The sequence below is a fragment of the Mauremys mutica genome, chromosome 8 (genome assembly GCF_020497125.1).
Source record: "Mauremys mutica isolate MM-2020 ecotype Southern chromosome 8, ASM2049712v1, whole genome shotgun sequence".
Taxonomy (NCBI): domain Eukaryota; kingdom Metazoa; phylum Chordata; order Testudines; family Geoemydidae; genus Mauremys; species Mauremys mutica.
Genome location: NC_059079.1, coordinates 49,769,039 through 49,789,998, shown reverse-complemented (window position 1 = coordinate 49,789,998; position 20,960 = coordinate 49,769,039).

Here is a 20,960-nt window from a genome sequence, read left to right as displayed (position 1 = left end):
GTAACTTCAAGAGAAACAAACACAACTGTTACTCCATACCCTGGCCAGTCATGAAACTAGCTTTCAAAGCTTCTCTGATGCGCAGCATGCCCTGATGTGCTCTTCTAATCGCCCTGTTGTCTGGCTGTGCGAAATTGCCCTCCAGGTGATTTGCCTCAACCTCCCACCCTGCCATAAAGTCTCCCCCTTACTCTCAAAGATATTGTGGAGCAGACAAGCAGCAGCAATTACAATTAGAATATTGGTTGTGCTGAGATCTAACTGAGTCAGTAAACTGTGCCAGCGCACTTTCAAATGTCCAAAAGCACATTCTATCACCATTCTGCACTTGCTCAGCCTATAGACGAACTGCTCCTTACTACTGTCCAGGGTGCCTCTGTACGGCTTCATGAGCCATGGCATTAAGGAGTAGACTGGGTCCCGGAGGATAACTATAGGCATTTCAACATCCCCAACAGTAATTCTCTGATCTAAGAAGTAAGTCCCTTCCTGCAGCTGTTCAAACAGACCAGAGTTCCTGAAGATGCGAGTGTCATGCATCTTTCCCAGTCATCCCACGTTAATGTTGGTGAAACGTCCCTTGTGATCCACCAGTGCTTGCAGCACCATGGAAAAATACCCCTTGCGGATTATGAACCTGCCAACCCAGTGTGCCGGGGCCAAGATAGGGATATGCCACCATGATCTCCCAGTCGCCACATGCCGTGCTTCTAGGAACATCTGTGTCCATGTCCTCATCAGTATAGTAATTGCACTGTCGTCGCTTCCTCACCCAGTTTTGCAGGTACTGCACATACTGCTGGATAATGTGTGAGGTATTTACAATGGTCAGAACTGCAGCGGAGATCTGTGTGGGCTCCATGCTTGCCACTCTGGCGGGTAATCCTGGAAAAAGGGCGCGAAACATAGGAGAGCTGTTCGGTTCAAGATGGCCAATAAAAGGCAGTAAATGGTTGTCTTCTGTAGCTTTCATGGAGTTGGGAAGATCGCTAGAGCTGCAAGAGCAGGAGAGCAGAGTTTGTGGCGGAAGCTGTGTGGCTCAGTTCATGATGGCCGAAAAACGGCGGGGAATTGTTGCCTTCTGTAGCTTCCACAAGAGCCCAGGACAGAAAACATGGAAAAAGCAATGGAAGCTGTGTGACTCAGTTCACGATGGCCGAAAAATGGTGGGGAATTGTTGCCTTCTGTAGCTCGCACGTGAGCCCAGGACAGACAACATGGAAAAATTAGCGATTCAAGAGCGAGAGAGCAGAGTTTGTGGTGGAAACTGTGCTGCTCGGTTCATGGTAGCCAAAAAAAGGCGGGAAATGGTTAAATAAAAGAGTAGATAGAAAGATGAGAGGACATAAAAGGTGAATTCATAGTACCAGGAGACAGGCGGTGCACCGTCTACTGGCAGTATGACGTCTGACGTAGCTTTCACGGAGGAAGGAGCAAGTGACGGCACACACCCAGAAACACCTGTGAGAATGTTTTTGCCCTTTCATGCACTGGGAGCTTAACCCAGAATTCCAATGGATGGCGGGGACTGTGGGAACTGTGGGATAGCTTCCCACAGTGCACCACTCTGACATTCGATGCTAGCCTCGGTATTGTGGATGCACTCCGCCGAATTCACACAATTTAGTGGGGACACACAACACCGAATGTATAAAATTGCTTCACAAAATTCAAATAGAATAAATTCGAATTAATTTTTTACTGTAGACCTATCCTAAGTTTAAACATTATTTTACCAGTTATGTGGCCAGTATCATCCCTTCCTGAAATAATTAATGAGAAGGGGATTCTTGGGGAGGAAATCATTGCAAACATTCCCTTAGGAAGAGTGACCTGCATGGAGATGAGGGGATTGTCTGGTCTACAGAAAAGGTGTGCCCCCAACATTGTGGATCCCAGAGGAACCATGAGTGGTTGATGCCATATGTGGGGCATGTTTTGCCTCTGCACCCGCTCTGGCTCCTGGTGGGGCTTCCTCATCTCCCTGATCCAATGGCTCCATTAAAACTACATTGGACCCCCCTGCCCCCCATTCTCTGAGGGACTGAGGCTACAAGGAAGAGGTAACACAACTTGAGGATGTATTAACTTCTTTATGTAAAATCCATGGAGTCATAGGAGCAATGGAATGGGGCATATCCCCATGCTGGAAAATAAAGGGTTAACAGGGATTCTTGAGGGGCCAGTTAGGCTATTTGGTGGCACTAGAAGGGAAACAACTAATTAAGGGTTAGACTTAGATGGGAAGGTTCAGGCTGTGTGGTTTCTATAAAGGAAGAGAGTTGTGGGAAACTCCTCCTCTTGAAGGAAGAGAGAGGAGGTAGAGTCTCCTCTTTCTGCTCCTGTAGCTTCCCTGTCATTCCTTTCCCAGAGTTAGCTTTGTGGCAGGCCGTGGAAATGGAGCATGATCCATGGAGGCAAGTTGATGTTCCAAGGGTGGAACAAGGAATTGAGAAGACCTAAAGAGAAGTTGGGGAGACATGGTGAACCAGAGAAAGAACTGTATTAAAAAAAGGCTATTGGGAAATGGAGCAAGGGGCTTAGAGGTGGGAAGTGGCCAAGAGAAACAGCAGTACATCTAAAGGACCTAACTGCTTAACATGGACTCACTGGTCCAGAACCCAGAGCACAGGGTGGAACTGGGTTCCCCTACCAGCCCCACAGAAGGAGCATAAAAGCAAGACACAACATCTATTAAGCTCAGAATGGGTCTCAAGAGTGAGTACACAGGAGAGGCTGTGGAGGAATTTAAGCGAGTCAGAAGAATCATGTTTTGGGCTCTTTGGACTTTTCGTTGGATTATTTTTTCCCCAGCAGGGGACTAAATTTAAGTGTGACCTGACTGGAGGGCTGAGTCACCCAGCAGATGACATGCTGGAGCCAGACTGCCCAATGAGAGGGAGTGTTAGAGTGGAAAAACCCCTGCAATGCCACCTCCTGAGTGGCCCACAATACAATGGACTAGTCTCTCTAAGCCCCACCCCATTTTGTCTCCACCTCCTTTCCCCAGGTAGATTTTGAGTGCCCTCTGAAGGGGTGGAGTAGAAGCAGTACAATGGAGTTAGCTCAAATTGCCTTTCTGCACAGAGAGGGGGGAATATCCATAATGGATGGACCCCTTTATGCATGGTTCCAAGCAGGGTCATCCAGCCTGTAGTGTTTGTTTATTAATGTTGTTTAAACTAACCTTTACTTCTCTGCGCAGAGACCATTTTTGTTATATGCTTGTACAATGTCTAGCACAATGGTGCCGCGCCCTGTAGGCACTAACACAATACAAATATCACATTATTAAGAGCATCAATACAAACATGAAATTGTAAAGTGCATTTAGTAGAATTTTGGTTGAAGACTAATTCCATGTTATATGTTACTATGAAGAATAAACTTGATATTGACTATTAACTGAACCAAGTATAGTTTCTGAAGTGAAAAAGAAAAACTTTGTGGTGTTATTTATTATTGGCATTTTAGTTTGTAGACAGTATATAATACTGAAGGTAGCAGTAAAACAATGAAATGGTAAAGTAAGTTTGCAATTAGTACTGACTACCTGTTACTGCTTACAGCTTGCAATTAAAAAGTATAAAATGTTTAATTAGCTGAAGTACATATAGACTAAGTGTAGCATATTTTTTTAATACGAAAGAAAAACAAATACACTGTTTCTTTAACACTTTAATTTACAGAACAACTAAATCCAACCTTACATTATTAATCAGTAAAAATGTGTGTGTTTGTGGTTGCAGACAGATGGGAAAATAGCTCTGAAAAAAAACTGCCTCTTGCATCTTAGTGGGTTGTTAACTCTGAAACATAAAGAACAAGAATGTCAGTGTCAGCATGAACAATCACACACCTGATCTTTTTAACAGAACATAATTTATAAACAATCCCCAAATAAGTCACACCAGGGCTACTTTACAGATTGTTCATTTTTTTAATTAAATAAACTCAATTTTATGAAACTGCCATAGAATTTCCACCTGTGTGCACAGAATTCAGGAGCTTGCCATAGAATTCGGGTTCTTTTTCCATGTTATACATTTGGCTTCATATATAACCTCAGATTCTTGTCCTGTTTGTGTCTTTAGAGGGAATAAACCCTATTTTTGCTCATGTATTTTTAAGAATCCAGAGTATAGTCCCCAGGGTCTAATTTTATTCTTGAAACCACATTTTGTGTTTATACATATAATTTATTTTTATTTCTCCCTCACCTGCAAACAGGATCATTAGTGAGTCTTGGACTGTTCAATTATGTGAGTTTTAGCAGAGATTGTATGTGTCTAATAATCTGCTCAGATATTAAGTTCCAATTTTGTAGTCAATGTATTTTCTTGACATAATTCAACATGAAATATAAATTAATGACATATACATCAAGATTAACATGCTAAATGAAGGGAAGCCAGATTTTCAGATAATGAAGCAGTAAATCAATTTTTTCCCTCTTTCTCTCTCATGAGGGTATACACAGAGAGATGCTGAGAATGGATTTGAATTTACGATGAAAACGGTATGAAGATGCATCACTATAATGACTCTTCTACTTTATGATGTAAATACAAACTACATTGAAATGAGAAGTAGATGATTTTTTTATACAATTCTGATAGGAATTCCAAACTGCTCAGCCTTGTTCAGTTAAAATTATCTAGCTCAGAATATGTTTTTTGAACATGGGAACACAGTGGAATTATTTTCTAAGGCAGTATTTCCTGGATATTTGAAAGCTGCATCCAACTTCAGGGAGAAAAAGACCCCAAAGGTCTGAGATGCAACATATGCAGTAAAGGAAATTACAATGGGCCCAATCTTGAGAGGTGAGGGACATCTGCAACTCCTATTGATGGCAACCGTTAACTAGTGAGGAGGGGATAGGAGCAATCAATATTTTAGTCACAAAAAGAATGATGGTCTTGTTGCTAAGTCACAAGCCTGAGACTCAAGAGACTGAAGTTCAATTCCTAATTTTGCCACACACTTCCTGTGTGACTATAGGGACTTAATCCCATTTTTTAGATGGGGAACTAACTTTATCTCCAACTATTTCTCTTTCTTGACTATTTAGATCTGAGTTCTCAAACTCTGTGGGACAGGGGCTGTATCTTGCAATGTGTACATACAGTGCCTAATGCAATGGAGCCATGATCTTAGGGATGCTCAGATACCACGATAATATTACTACTAATTCTTTTTCACAAATGACTGACATTTTAGCATTGCTGAAAAGTCATTTGTACAGAATTTTCATGTGTGCAAGATGTTCCTTCTCTTAAATGCAAAATGTCCACGTCCCACTCAGGTAATAGAGAAACAACTATCTTGGTTGCAGATGCACGTCTTGATAAATGGGGGAGCCAATCAATGCTGAGAGATTTGTATATTTACTGTGTAATTATCTAAATCAGACTGGCATAGCTAATCACAGTGCAAAGATTTGCACTTCTGAGGGGTAAAAAACCTCAGCTATGAATCTGGCTGAAGCTGTAGCCAATTGGTTTATTTTATCATTCATTTATTGTGTGTTGTGTGATGTTATAATTAACTCATATGCTATGTCGTATATAAGCATATGCTAAACATATTGAAGCTGTAGGATTACAGAAGCATAAAACTGATCAGTAGTCAGAAGGGAGAAGTATGAATTAGGTATCTAAGTAAGTGGGACTGAAGTGCAAGGCTTTCAGGCTGAGGCCTGTAAATGTCAGTTTAGCCATACTAGGCCATAGGCTTAAGAAATGCTTGACATAAGTGAGTGACCAAAGAATAAGCCAATGCCACAAGATTATGGGAAAAGATGTCCTAGTGGGTGGTATTGTGAAAAATTAAACACCTATGTGCTTTGATGCTAATGAGAATAAAAGGAACTACAAACAACCTATGGAAAACGGGGTACCCCAATATTCTTGTGGGACACAATAAAAATAAGGAAAAAGAGGATGGACACCTTCACACACATGCACAGAGTGCAGGTGTATTCAGAATCACAGGATAAAAGAGGGCTCCCAGATGGAGTAAAATGAGTTCCCTGCGGGATCCCTCTGCTAATGAGCAATTGGCAAGGCATCTATCAGACCCTGAGAATATCGTTAAGGATGTGAGTATAGCTATATTTGTAACTTGTGCATAGATCTTTATAGAAATTCTATATGCCTGGGTAAACATAACCTTAACTGTAACTTTAACAAAACTTATCAAACAGACTATGCCTTGTACTTGTAAATATATGTGTGATCACTATCCTTGGTCTTTGTGTTCCTACAGACACTAAATCTGAAGCGAGTAACAAAGGTAACTTTCACTCCTGTAGAGCCTGAAACAGTAGCCACCAGAGCAGAACCAAGGGGAGTGTAATACAACATTGGTAAATTCGCTTTAAATACTATAAAAGGCTATAAAACAATTTTCATTAAAAATTCACTTTGTTTTCTGTGACAGATTTTTTTGACCTTTTAATTAAGGCAAAGTTACAATAAGACATTTACATACTAACTAGCACATTACTTATTCAGGGTCAGGTTAATAGTCAAAGAACTTGGCTAAAATGTGTTGCTGGCTGAGGAGCCCTCATCCTCTGAGTATGCTAAAAAGGGTAACTAAATATCTAAATACCCCTCACATCAAAGGATTAAAACCCCACCAGTTTAGCAAGACTAGTAGGTTAGGATGGTATAGAATATTTATTAGCTTGTAACTCATGAGAAAAAACAAGTCTAAATATTAGACATATGAACTGACTGTTGAAGCACATACTCACATCGCAGTGCACTCACATCCTCTCCACAGTGAATGGGAGACTACCCATACAGAATCAAACTGCAATTTTATGGCCGCAGTAGAATGCAGAAGTTTAAACATGAATGCACTAACTTGCTGTGCTGCTGTGTACACTGGGGAAAGGATATATAAAACATGCTGAATTTCAGGCCCTATTAGTAAATCACTTTGAGAACAGCACGTGAAAAAGATTGTGACATAAAACTGCTTCCTGGTGCTCATCTCAATAATAAACTACAGCACTAAATGACTTAGTCCACTATGCCACAGTAAACTATGCCAGGTGTGACTTTTGTGGACAGAACTTAAAAGTCTATCCAGTCCCAGCATATTTTTATGTCATACTTAAAGGTTTTTTAAATGCATTTCCTGTAGTATGAATTCCTCTTGGCTACATAAAAATACTTCAACCAGATGCTAATTCTTTGAACTGTAATTAACAGCATAACACTTAAGAAGTAATTTTTATAATGATTACAGTCACTATACTTTGATTCTTCTGAAGTGGTAAGTACTGTAATCATCACCTGTTCACAGACAGGCTTATTACGCCACAGGCTATTAACAACTGATAGCGCCATTTAACTAAAGCTTGGTTTCTAATAAATTGCCAGTAACTGATTTTTTTTTAAATGTCAGAAAATGAGGAGACAGATAATGCATGTACTTAACAGTCTGAAATTTAATGTATCCTAGGCAAATACATTTTATGGACAAATTTTGTTTGACATTTTCAGCTGTTTTTCAGTTTCTGTTACAGTTGCAAAATAGATTATGTATGATATTCTGTCAACATTTCTAATTTTACCATATGGTTTGAGAAAGTGTGGCTGTAGTGGAAAAGATGGGAAAGATATACAATCTAGTGAAAATATACATTAATACGGCCAGCTTAATATCTTACAATGGAGTTCTTCCAGACTTACGCTTGTGTGACTGAGATCAGAATCTAACACGTGGTTATTTTTTTTAAATGGTTGTATGTAGAACAGTGCCATAACTTCCAAATAGTAATCATTATTGCTGTTTTGGTGTCTCCTTCTGATTATAGTAATTGTTGCTCTCTTGAAATCGTGGTTATAAACCAGCACTGGTACCTAATAGTGTAGGGCTAGATTGTCAACCGTTTATTCACATTTGTGAGCAATTCTTCACACAAGTGGTAACACTGGTGTCGTTGAAACTACTCATGAGTAACTGCACTGCGATGTGAGTATGTGCTTCAACAGTCAGTTCATATGTCTAATATTTAGACTTGTTTTTTCTCATCAATTACAAGCTAATAAATATTCTATATCATTCTAGCCTACTAGTCTTGCTAAACCGGTGGGGTTTTAATCCTTTAATGTGAGGGGTGCCTTCAGTCCCACTGATGGTAATGAGAGGTCAAGTTGGGGAGGCCACTCGTGCTTCCTAAGACCAATTGCCTCAACACTATCCAATACACATAATGTTCTTGAAGCCTTCTTGTTTAGATAACCTCATTTTATGTACCCCTTAGAATGATTAGGAAGTCCACATTGGCTAATGAGGGAGGTTAGTTTTCTTCCTCCTGGGCATCTGGGGCCAGATTTTTAGCAGGTGTAAATTAATGTAGCTCCATTAAGTTAATTGGAGCTATGCTGATTTACATCAGGTGAGGACAGAGTGTTCTATACTTATATAGTAACTGAAAATGCAGAAATTTCTAACTGCAAAGTTAGAATGGATAATCTATGCTTTCGAAGCTCCCTCTCTGGTAATATTGTGATTTCATTCTCATGCTGAGCTTTGCTTCATAGTTGCCATTTGCATGCACAGTATTCATGAGATGACTATACCAGAAAGATTTTAAGATTGAAAAGAATGGAACAACTGATTGATGAAAGATTTAAAGGACTAAACAAATTCATTGTCATATGACTTAAATATGAGTATTTAAAGGGTGTAAAGACCAAGAAGGGAGACAATTTATATGGGGCTGTGACAAGAGTGCAGGGTGTGATCAAGTGAGCCTGCACTCTGATCACTCAGATGTTAATTAGCTCCCCTTTAAAAAGCTGATGGGAGTACTCAGACAATCTGGCTGGCTAGATTGATGGTCTAAGGAGCCAATTATCTCATCAGCCCAAGGCTGATAAAGAGGCAGAAAGGAAGTGCCAAGAGGGAGGAGAGAGAAGGAGTCTGGTTGAGCTCAGTAACAGGGTGGCCTCAGGGGAGGAAGATCACTGTTTCTTTCAGAGTGCTGTAGGCACTGTAAATAGACTCTTGTACAGAGGCTGTTGTAGAAATGGTGGAGGGAACTTAAAACAAAAGAATATGGTGAAGGCACAGTCACTGGAGTCTGTGCAGTTTCTGTGGGCAGAAGGTAGGAGAGGATCCACGCCCCATGACATGGGTATATAATTACAAAGAGAGGAATATCTTGGCTGAATATTAAGAAAAATATTTCCACTGGAGAGAGCTGTGAAACTGGATTAGGTAAAGCCTGCAAGAATGTTTTATATATGGAACAATCCTTCATTGGCAGGAACTTGATAGGCTCTCAAACTGAAGCTTATAAACAGGTTTCAGGGGAACCTTTCTTTTTGGTGACAGAGGTTCAGGATTTTTTTTTCTTTTATAATATGGAAATGAGGTCTGGAATAGGTTGAGAATCACTGGCTTAATGCGTCTCTTTGTTCTCTAATTTACATAGACCTTTTTCTACCTGTCTCGGTCCCTCTCTCGGGTCAGACACAGCTGTTGCCAAACTGTTGGATCCCATGTGCTTTTAAGCTTCCTGGGTCTGGGCAGTGACTGACTGCTGTTCCTAAAGCTGGGCCTCTCGGGTGCACTCCCAGGGCAGACTCAAGGTCTGACACCCTTCTTGAGCAGTGTGATCCCCTGTCCAGCTGCCTTAATACCCAGAGCTAGTGCCATAGCCCTCCAAAGTGTTCTGTTCCTCAAACATCCACAGTCTCCACCTGGATGTGGGAGCCCTGGTTTCTTGATTAACCCCCTCTGGGACAATGTGGCAGTAACACAGGCTTAGCAAAGGAATTTCGTAACCTCACACATTTTACTATTAAAACATGAGAGAGAGTTACAGATCTTTGGGAAACAACAAACATTCCTGAATTCAGCCCCGCAAGTCTGATCTCATAAAAGGGGTGAATCCTTCATTTGAGCAACATCCTTAAACTCAGTCGCCCTTCCTGCTTTCAATCTCCTCTAGCCCTTTCCTTCAGCCCATGTGGCTGTGGACTCCCCTCCACAAAGAGCATTCTCACTTAAATTATTATTGTTTATGTCTTGTATTATTATAGTGGCTAGGAGACATAGGCACAGACCAGAACCCCGTTATGCTAAGTGCTGTACAAACACAGAACAAAAAGCTAGTCCTTGCCTCCAGGGGTTTACCATGGATGGATATAGACAGGTAGGGGAGTACAAGTGAACAATGAGACACTGTTGGTCAGCAGGATAGGGAGTAGTCTCTCTACACTAGCTGCATAATCATAAAGCTTTACAGAGGCATCATGCCAAAGGACTGTTTTGGGGAGGGATTTGAGGATGGATAGAGCAGGTGGAAGGATATTTATGTGGAGTGTTGCCCAAGCAGGCGGGGCAGCATGGGAGATAGCACAAAAGTATTTAAATATAGTTTCTGACACATTTGCTTAAGTGGGCAACTAGAGATTGCAGATCTCTCAAGTCATGTGCTTCCTGAGGGAGTTCTGGACTCTAGTTCCCCCTTCTTCTCTCAGCTTCTGTGCCAAGGTTCATTCAAAGACAATAACCCTACCAGTAGAAAAAAGATGTTTCAGTAGGAAGAGCCAGTCACTATTGATGGCCATATATTGCTTTCTGCCAGGCTGCCAGATTCTGAGACGTAGTCATTTAACTGAGTATCAAGCCGCCAGGGCTGTCTCCAGGCACCAGAGCAGCAAGCAGGTGCTTGGGGCGGCCTATGGAAAGGGGCAGCACATCCGGGTTTTTAGCGGCAATTCGGCGGCGGGGTCCCTCAGTCCCTCTCGGAGGGAAGGATCGGCTGCCTAATTGCCGCCGAAGAATGAAGCGGCATGGTAGAGCAGCCACCGAAGTACCGCCGATCGCGGCTTTTGTTGTTGTTGTTGTTGTTTGTTTTTTCTCTTTGCTGCTTCAGGCGGCAAAAAAGCTGGAGCCGGCCCTGCAAGCCTCCACTACAAAATGGATGCTCTGATCACCAGTGGAAGTTGCATTACACCAGGAAAGACACACTCCGAAATGAAGGTTAAAACACAATGTGGGGCCACTACAAAGAAATGGCATTCACAAAAGATCATGGAGTTCACAATTTGACATAGACATATCCCCAATCTGTCACAGGCCCAATTTGCTAAACCCTTACAAGACTAATTCTATGTGCATGAGTAAAAATATTCATGTAAGTGAGGGCCTACTAGATCAGACCCCACGATTTTCCTCCATAAGTCATACTACCCTCCTGTGGCATGTATTAATTTATGTAAAAGGCTCTCTTCCTTCTGAAGAAAATGCTGGTGTCTTGTCAGATCTTTACATTTTCACATTCTTTCCTAGTGTTATTTTCTTCTAAGTGAAAAATGGAATCACATGATTGACACGAGCCATAGTTAGAATGAGATGTGGAAAAACCTATAGATTTTATTTTGCAATTTTTTGTGCCTTATGAATTTTATTTTATTTTAATCACATACTTGCCAAAGCAGTTTTGCAAGCACTATGTCGACCAATCAATGCTACAGTGCTATTAAAAGGAAAATCTTCTGTTCATTGTCATTTACACTTCCTGAATATTTAGCAGCATTTATTTAGGTACTTTATGTTCAACTAGACACCCTAACTTTGAGTTCACCTAGTTGATTAATTGTCAAGTTACCATTATTACTCATGCTATCATTATTCATATTGTGAAAGATTTAAATTTTCAGTGTTTGATATAGAATAACAGTAACAAAGGGTCATAGTTATTATTTTAATGACAGTATAATCAGTATAACTCTGATTTATTAGAAATGCTAATTTGGTTTTCACTAAGTTTTAATAAGCTTTCTGATTGAAAATCAAGAATTGGTTTAATGTCAAAGTATATTTAAAGATAGAGTTATGGAAAAGATGGATTTTTTTTTAATGAAAAACGGGGACACAAAAAAACAGTGGAATAAAGGCTTTAATCCTGCAGAAGGCTGTGCACCCTCACTACGTTTGTTCAGTTTGGACTCATGGGGCCAGATTCTCAGCTGATATAAACCCATATAGCTCCATTGACTTAAATGGAGATATGCTCATTTACACTAGTGGAAGATTTGGCCAATAGTAACTAGGAACCTTGATTTCCAGGTGGAAGGATACAGAAATAGTGCAAATACATTTTATTTTTTTTTAAATTCTCTAAAATGTTCCTAAATAGTTTTATGGTTTATCTGGCACACACAAGATACACGATGGTGTGATGTGGCTTAGAGGTTTATTGGCATGCAGTTGGGATGACCATCATAACATACTTCAGGCTTTTCCACTTATGAGTAACACAAAAATCCCAAACTCTTTCTGATGAAATCTTCAGACCACACCACAATACTATCTGTTCTGAAGGAGGTTGATAGGAGCACATGTGTGTATGTGTGTGTGCATGCATGCCTGCATATAACAAACTAGTGGTCAATCATACAAACTTCAGAGCACCTCCTGAGAACAGATGCATGTTCTCAACTCCCAGGGCAGGGTTTCTCACAGGATTTGGGCCCACATTTTAAGGCAAAGGAACTACTGGTCAGCAGAGGACTTTGGCTTGAATGGGCTTTGGATTGGGCACTTCATGAATGCACTAGACATTCACAGAGGTGCAACGTAAATTCATTATGACCTACAAGAAGAGCTATAGAAAAATCTAAATGTTGATATTGAACCATGTGAATTAGCAGAAGTGATAAATATCTTAGTATACATCTCTAATAAATATCTTACCTTTCAACCATCCAGGGAGGGATAGCTCATTGGTTTGAGCATTGGCCTGCTAACCCTAGGGTTGTGAATTCAATCCATGAGGGGGCCACTTATGGATCTGGGGCAAAATCAGTACTTGGTCCTGCTAGTGAAGGCAGGTGGCTGGACTCAATGACCTCTCAGGATCCCTTCCCATTCTATGAGATACGTATATCTCCATATATTTATTTATTTTTTATTTTATTTAAATACCTTTCTTACACCTACATTAATGTAACAGTGAAAATGCCCAACCTTTGTTATTTGCTGAGCAGTTTCCAAATGTGGTAGAACAAAACCTCAACAGCCATCTTCCACTTTCATTGCTAGTTGTTCCTAGGTATTTACATTTTTTTAAAATACACACAGAAAATTACAGTTCTCACTAATCAGATTAAGAGTTTCAAAATATTTTACATAAAATCTATGCTTTGTATACAACAGCCTGGAGTGCAACCTGTTTGTCAATATTGAACCAAGCAGTTTTTTGAGTTTGGCTGCTTGTTTGTTTGTGAAATGAATTCTCAGTGAGGTCTTTGCAAGTTGACGTTTCTTGCATTTAGTTCACTTTGCTTCATGGTTATCAAAGGTCAATTCAGACTAAAATATCTTTATGTTGATAGTAATGAGTATGAATAATGTGTAAGGGCATATTATGTACTCCACATCTGCAGAATTAGAGGTACTGCAAGACTGATGTTGAAATGGGTTAAATCAATTGCTTCTGAATTAAATAAATTTTGGTCCAAAATATTTAGTCCAATAGACACAACTGGACTGGAGGACCAAGCTTTGTCTTGAAATGAGAAGGCAGTCCTATTGCCTTGCTGTCAGGATCGTCTTTTCATTCTTGCAATATGCCTCTGAACCCTAACTCACTGAAGAAACTTGTCATTCTGGTAATTTTATAGATAGCTTTTAGTGCATAATGCTCAAAAGCTTGTCTTTACTCTACATTTTTTTTCCTTGTTCACCTTTTAAAGTCCCTTGGTAAATCAAATCTGCTTACATCCTTAACCTCACAAGCCCTTACTGCTGATGAGCCTCTGAGATGCTAGCGCCAAACACACAACAGGCAACATAAAGCAAAGGAGGATGGATTAAAGATAAATAAAAGGCAGATGACCTGATAGGAGCTGACTAGGAGAATCATAGGACTGAATGTAAATTACCAAAGACTGAGTTTTGATGATCCACTCCAGCAACCTTTCAGAAGGAAAGAGTCATTACCCTGAAATCACAATAAACTCTGATGCTGAAACAGAACTTATACTTCCCTGAGAAAAATAGACTAGGATTTGGATATACTTTATTAACCTGCATTTTTAAAGTACATTTCAGCTGTCATTTAGCACCACAGTGCAACTATAAATGATGAACATAGTAGGCTCAAACTTTTTTGTATGATATTTTGGTATTCTCTAAAAATTCCCACCAAATCTGCAGGACTGGAAAGCTGTTTCATTCTATTATAATTTTAAAATAATGAATTAATCTGTAAGACTGAAAAGTGATTCTGCAGCATTGTTCTGCAGAAAAATAAGATGATCAAAGCAGAAGTGTCTTGAAGAGTAGAGGCTGAGGGGAAAAATAAATATCAGCCTAGACCTTCTCCCTTCTCGGGTTTCCTTGTGTTGACATTAGCTCTATCAATCTGTAATCCTTCTGAACTGGTTATTACTCTATTATTCGATTGCAAAACCACATTATCTTAATAAGATTTCAAGGTAACTGTTGGTAGCTTCAATTATCAATCTGTCATGGCAGAAAACTAATTACACTAAAAAGTTTACTTTCATTGTAATGATTGGATATTTAATAATGTTAAAACAAAGGAAGCATATAACTTCCTTTATCTATAACTTTTCAGAGTGAGACCTATTGCAGGTCCTCAAAGGTGATATGTAAATATGGACATCAAAAACATTGAGTTTTTGTAATTAAAGACAACAAAAAGTTTGGAATGGATATGAAATCTTATTCTTCAGGGTGTAAGCCAGTTTCAAACTGTTAGAGACTATTCTACATCTGCCTACTGTGGGCTGCTTATATCTCTGAAGCATCTGGTAGAGACCATTTTCAGAGACAGAATAGTGAACTAGATGGACCTTCAGTGTGATCGAATAAGGCTGTTCCTATGAGGAAAATCCCGTATTATGCTACTTTATGATGTAAGTGGATGTAAGAGGAGACAAGTAACAGGCAAGCATTTGCCCAATCCCTTACCAGATGAAGTCAAAACAAAGGCTCCCATTGACTTCAGTGAGCACTGGACTGCAGACATAGTGTATGGGTAAGGTTGCCAGGTGTCCAGTTTTCGACTGGGATGCCTGGTCGAAAAGGGAGCCTGGTAACTCCGGTCAGCATCGCCGGCTGGCCTGTTAAAAGTCCAGTCGGTGGTGCTGCAGGGCTAAGGCAGGCTAGTCTCTACCTGTCCTGGCAGAAGTGGCCAGCAGGTCTCGCTCCTAAGTCGGGGGGGGGGAGCACGAGGCTCTGCTCACTACCCTCACCCCGAGCACCGGCTCTGCACTCCCATTGGCTGGGAACCATAGATTCTAGGACTGGAAGAGACCTCGAGAGTTCATTGAGTCCAGTCCCCTGCCCTCATGGCAGGACCAAATACTTTCTAGACCATCCCTGATAGACATTTATCTAACCTACTCTTAAATATCTCCAGAGATGGAGATTCCACAATCTCCCTAGACAGTTTATTCCAGTGTTTAACCACCCTGACAGTTAGGAACTTTTTCCTAATGTCCAACCTAAACCTCCCTTGCTGCTCTTTAAGCCCATTGCTTCTTGTTCTATCCTTAGAGGCTAAGGTGAACAAGTTTTCTCCCTCCTCCTTATGACACCCTTTTAAATACCTGAAAACTGCTATCACGTCCCCTCTCAGTCTTCTCTTTTCCAAACTAAACAAACCCAATTCTTTCAGCCTCCTTCATAAGTCATGTTCTCAAGACCTTTAATCATTCTTGTTGCTCTTCTCTGGACCCTCTCCAATTTCTCCACAACTTTCTTGAAATGCAATGCCCAGACCTGGACACAATACTCCAGTTGAGGGCTGACCAGCGCAGAGTAGAGCAGAAGAATGACTTTTCGTGTCTTGCTCACAACACACCTGTTAATGCATCCCAGAATCACGTTTGCTTTTTTTGCAACTGCATCACACTGTTGACTCATATTTAGCTTGTGGTCCACTATAACCCCTAGATCCCATTCTGCCATACTCCTTCCTAGACAGTCTCTTCCCATTCTGTATGTGTGAAACTGATTGTTCCTTCCTAAGTGGAGCACTTTGCATTTGTCTTTGTTAAACTTCATCCTGTTTACCTCAGACCATTTCTCCAATTTGTCCAGATCGTTTTAAATTATGACCCTATCCTCGAAAGCAGTTACAATCCCTTCCAGTTTGGTATCATCTGCAAACTTAATAAGCGTACTTTCTATGCCAACATCTAAGTCGTTGATGAAGATATTGAACAGAGCCGGTCCCAAAACAGACCCCTGCTGAACCCCACTTTTTATACCTTTCCAGAGGATTGGGAACCGTTAATAACTACTCTCTGAGCTACTCTCTCCAGCTAGTTATGCACCCACCATGGCTAATGGGAGGTGGTGGGGTGGTGCCTGTTGGTGAGAGCAGCACATGGATCCTCCTGGCCTCCCCGCTTAGGAGCTGTACCTGCTGGCGTGCAGTGCAGTGTCAGGACAGGTAGGTACTAGCCTGCCTTAGCCCTGCAGCACCGTTGTCCGGGAGCTACCTGAGGTAAGCTCATGCCCAATCTCCCATCCCAGCCCTGAGCCCCCTCCAAAACCAGATCCTCTCCTGCACCACAAGCCCCTCATCCCCGGCCCCACCCCAGAGCATGCACCCGCAGCCAAAACCCTCACCCCCCCAATACCCTAAACCCCTCATTCCTGGCCGCAGCCCAGGTCCCACACCACCATTCCACAGCTCGTATCTCCTCTTGCACCAGACCCCCTGCCTCAACCTGCAGCCCTCTCCCACATTCTGAATCCCTTGCCCCCCGGCACCCCAAATCCCTCATCTCCAGCCCCATGCCAGAGCCTGCACCCCCAGCCAGAACTATCACCCCCTCCTGCACCCCAACTCCCTGCCCCAGCCTGTAGACCTCTCCCGCACCCTAAACCCCTTATTTCTGGCCCCACCCCAGAACCTGCACCCCAAGTTAGAGCCCTCACCCCCTCTCGCAGCCCAGCCCAGTGAAAGTGAGTGAGGGTGGGGAGAGCAAGCCACTGAATGAGGGGGAATGTAGTGAGCAGGGAGGGGGCCTCGGGGAAGGGGCGGTCTAGGGTGTTCAGTTTTGTGGGATTAGAACGTTGCCAACCCTATGTATGGGAACAAACAAATAGGAAAATTCTGCCAAAGAAGCATATGCAATGTTGTAACTGGACAGAAATACAAAAGACATGGCAGGGAAAGGTGAAATGGAAAGAAGTAGATGGTGTGATTAACATCTCCCAAAAGAAATGTTAGTGTTCCTAGACTGGATGTACACCAAGTGCATAGATGGATTGTGGTTCAGTAGACAGGGCAATAGACTTTCTCTTGATTTCATTTTTCCCTCCCACCTGTTCTGTCTACTCACTTTCCTGAATATGCTTCTGGGAATCAGGGGACCATGGTTCTATGACAATGCCAGGACCATGAAGCCATATGACCTAGGGCAAGTCACTTCACCTGTTTGTGCCTTCCTACCATTTCCTTCCTACCTTTCAGCTGTCTTGTCTATTTTGCTTGTAAGCTCTTTGGGGCAAGGACTGTCTCTTGCTATTTGTAACATGCCCACCATGAGGGAGCCCTAACCTCAACTGAGGCATCCAGAAATTATAGTAATAATGTTAATAATAAACTTACAAGTTAAAACATGTGAAATTTGAATAATCCATGAAGAAGACAGCCAACTAAACCAGTTTTTGGGAATCCATAAAGTAAATTCCCAAATTTTGATCCAAATATATGAACCACAGTTGTATTTTCAATTGTAAAACAAATGTAAAAAATAAACCCATTAACTTCATAATATGAGCAAAATAAGTTGGAGGAACACAACAAATTCCTCTGTTGAACACTACTCAGAGGGAGGACTTACGGGCTGTAACACAGGACATGAAAAGAATGGCCTGGGATGTTGGAGACTTGTTTGTGCACTAAGTTATATGTGACTGTGAGGGAAGGATTCAGATTCAGAAAACTCCTAATTAAAATATTTCTAGAAACAAACTGTAAAAATGGTGCATTCAAACATTTTTCTTCTCAAAGAAATGCTATGTGACAACAAGGACTATTCCGATCTGTGATTCTCATGCATGGCAAACTGGGGAAAGGTGAATTTCAGAAGTAGAACTTGGAGTTCCATGTGTTTGTGTATCTAGATCTGAAGGTTTTTGCTACATGAGTTATCAGAGTATGGTACCAGTGAGGATTTAAATGGCTTTTGATTTTTTTAATCGTAGGATGAAAAATCAATTAGAAGTGAACATGGTATGAAATACTTGAATTCCCATTACTACATCAGCTGCTTTTTCAAGCTGAAACTTTTTTAATCTGTTCTTTCTATGATTACTTAAGGGCTTCATCATTTATTGAACTGTCTTCCTGGATTCTCTCTTTTCTGAAACATTTCTAAAACAGTAAGATTTAGGAAAACTGTAATTGAACGTTGAAGAAAATTATTTCATTGGAAATTAGTTTTAGGGTTTTTAAAGCTAAAGCAGGGCAGAGAGTGCATTTAGACAACAAGATTTCTTTTTTTTTATCTTTTTATTTTTCTTTGGATGAACAAAGAAGGGTGAAAATAATACTGAAGTTGTCAGCATTTTCTTTCTGAACATTCTTGAGACAGCATGTTTCATTTTCACTCAGCATTATCTTCAGTCTTATAGTCTAGGTGAATAGTACAACTCTGGAAAAGTTTTTTGGCATCTAATAGAACATAACATCACTGCAGGTTTTTGAAGCATCCTGTAGAATTCAATAGAGAATTATATCCCTTCTCTAGAGTTTTTTTATCCTATAAGTATATTTCTGTACGTGTGAAATCTCTAGTCTATTAAAGTCAATGACAAAACTCCCATTGACTTCAGAAGGGCCAGCATTTTTAGAATTTCTATAGACATTTATTACATTCTTATGGAATCCTATTGGTTTAACCCCTACAAATTTTACCATAACAATAGTCCCTCAACTGGCATACCCATGTGCTGTCTGTCTTAATATATTTGATCTTAAGGTAACATATTTTGAAAGCCTGAAAAACATTAACTAGAGCAAATCTTTTTAAAAGTCCAGAGTAAGCAGCTTTACTGATCCACATCTTTAACACGAGCCTCAGTGAATTCAGTTTTTACCACAGTCCATGTGCAACATAGATGAGATATATTTTACATTCATTGAATGAATGGGGATTGATGCTAGATAGATCAGTAGGAGGAATGCAGCAAAATAATATGGAGCACTGAGGAACCCAATTCCTGGATCAACAGGAACTGGGAATACCAAGGAGGCAACATGCTCTGTCTTTGAGAGAGAGTTACTTCTTCTATTGCTGTGCAATGGTCACACCAATTAACTTTGGAATGCTATGAGTTTTCTTCTTTATACACCTGTTTTAAAATTAAAAATATATAAACTTTTCATGGTTTTGAACTTAACCTTTTCTGAGAAACAAAAAAATTGTTGGTCTTACAGAGAAGAGACAGGTGATTTCCCCTTCCCTTCTCTTTCCTTTAGGCTACATCCACAGTACAAGCTAGGGAGGAGCATTCACTTACAGAGTCTTCACACTTGGGTGGGGCAAGGTCTTCTCCTGGTTCCCTGGACTGGAGTCCTATGGAGGTCTTAGCTGGCTCTCAATAGCCTGCACAGGGTCAGATCTCATCCAGTCTGGTCTCTGCAGGGCTGGAACTGCCGGACCCAGCAGGCACTAGATCCCACAGCAGTTCAAAGACTCCCTTTGTGGGGAGCAGGAATTAATCAGACATTCTCTGATCTGTACTACTAACTCAAATTGATACTACTAACCCTAGTCTCTTTGTCTGAGACAAGCTGTCCCATTCAACTGAGGTGGCCAAGCAGCACTAGCTGCTCATTGGCCCAGCAAGATGCCTGTCCCTATTACCCCAGGCAGCAGCCTCCCTTTTCTCCTCAGCAGGAGTTTCTAGTTCATTCTATCCCTACCCCAGTCTCCACATTTGCTGGGAAGTGATTTCAGAGAGCTCTTGTAGCCATAATTATTGAGTCCTGAGTCCCCTAGAGGCTGAGTCTAGAATTCCAGGAGCTGGCAAACTCCAAGTGGGGGGCTTGCATTTAAAGTGGGAAATAGTTTTGGCAGCTCTGCTCTATTTGTAGGGGGAAAGTAGGAGAGACCTTTCTCCTTCAGAGAATCCATGTGGATTTTGTAAGGTGGCTACTCATTCCCAAAATACCGGACATTCCAGCACTTCCAGGAATGGCATGGGCCCATCCATCCCAGCATGGGGGATGCCACCCTGCCCCCAGCAGCCTGAGCTTCCACATTTGGTGGAAGGGTTTTTAAAGCTAGAGCCAGATGAGTGGATTCCCTTCCAAGAGAGAGATGAATGCATGAGGCCTTCTCAATACAGCCTCCCCTCTCCCCCCACCAGTAGACTCTGGAGAAGGAGAAAAGATAGAAAGCTCTTTCTCCATGCCAGCATCTGGGCAGGAAAGGGCTTTTGTTTTTTTTTGTTTTCAGCCCTCTCAGGAATAATATACTAGTAGCAATCCTAGCACTTCTCCTTCCCTAGCTCAGTGTGTCTGGGGGAATGGGCTTCTTGATAGGGATTGTCCCTAGACCTGGTTGGTAGGGATTCGTACCCTCATCTTTCATATCTGCCTCTGGCTAGTAGGTTTAGTCAACCAGCTAGTAGGGGTCTGGTTACTATCAAACCCAGTTATAAACTCTGTTCATATGTACACATGGGTTGCTCTTTTAGTGACTGTTTCTAAATACAAAACATTCTGCTTGGCTGAAATTAGAGTACTTCTTTTTTAAAAAAAAAAAGATATCTGCAAAATTTAGCGGTATATAATGTGGCGGTAAAGCCTCGTCTTGAGGTGGGGTATTTCCGAGCATAAATTCTTCTGTATTAAGATTAGAGTATATGTGCCCACATAGTTATTTGCTGCAAATTTATTTTATAAAATGAAAAGCTGCATAGTTGGG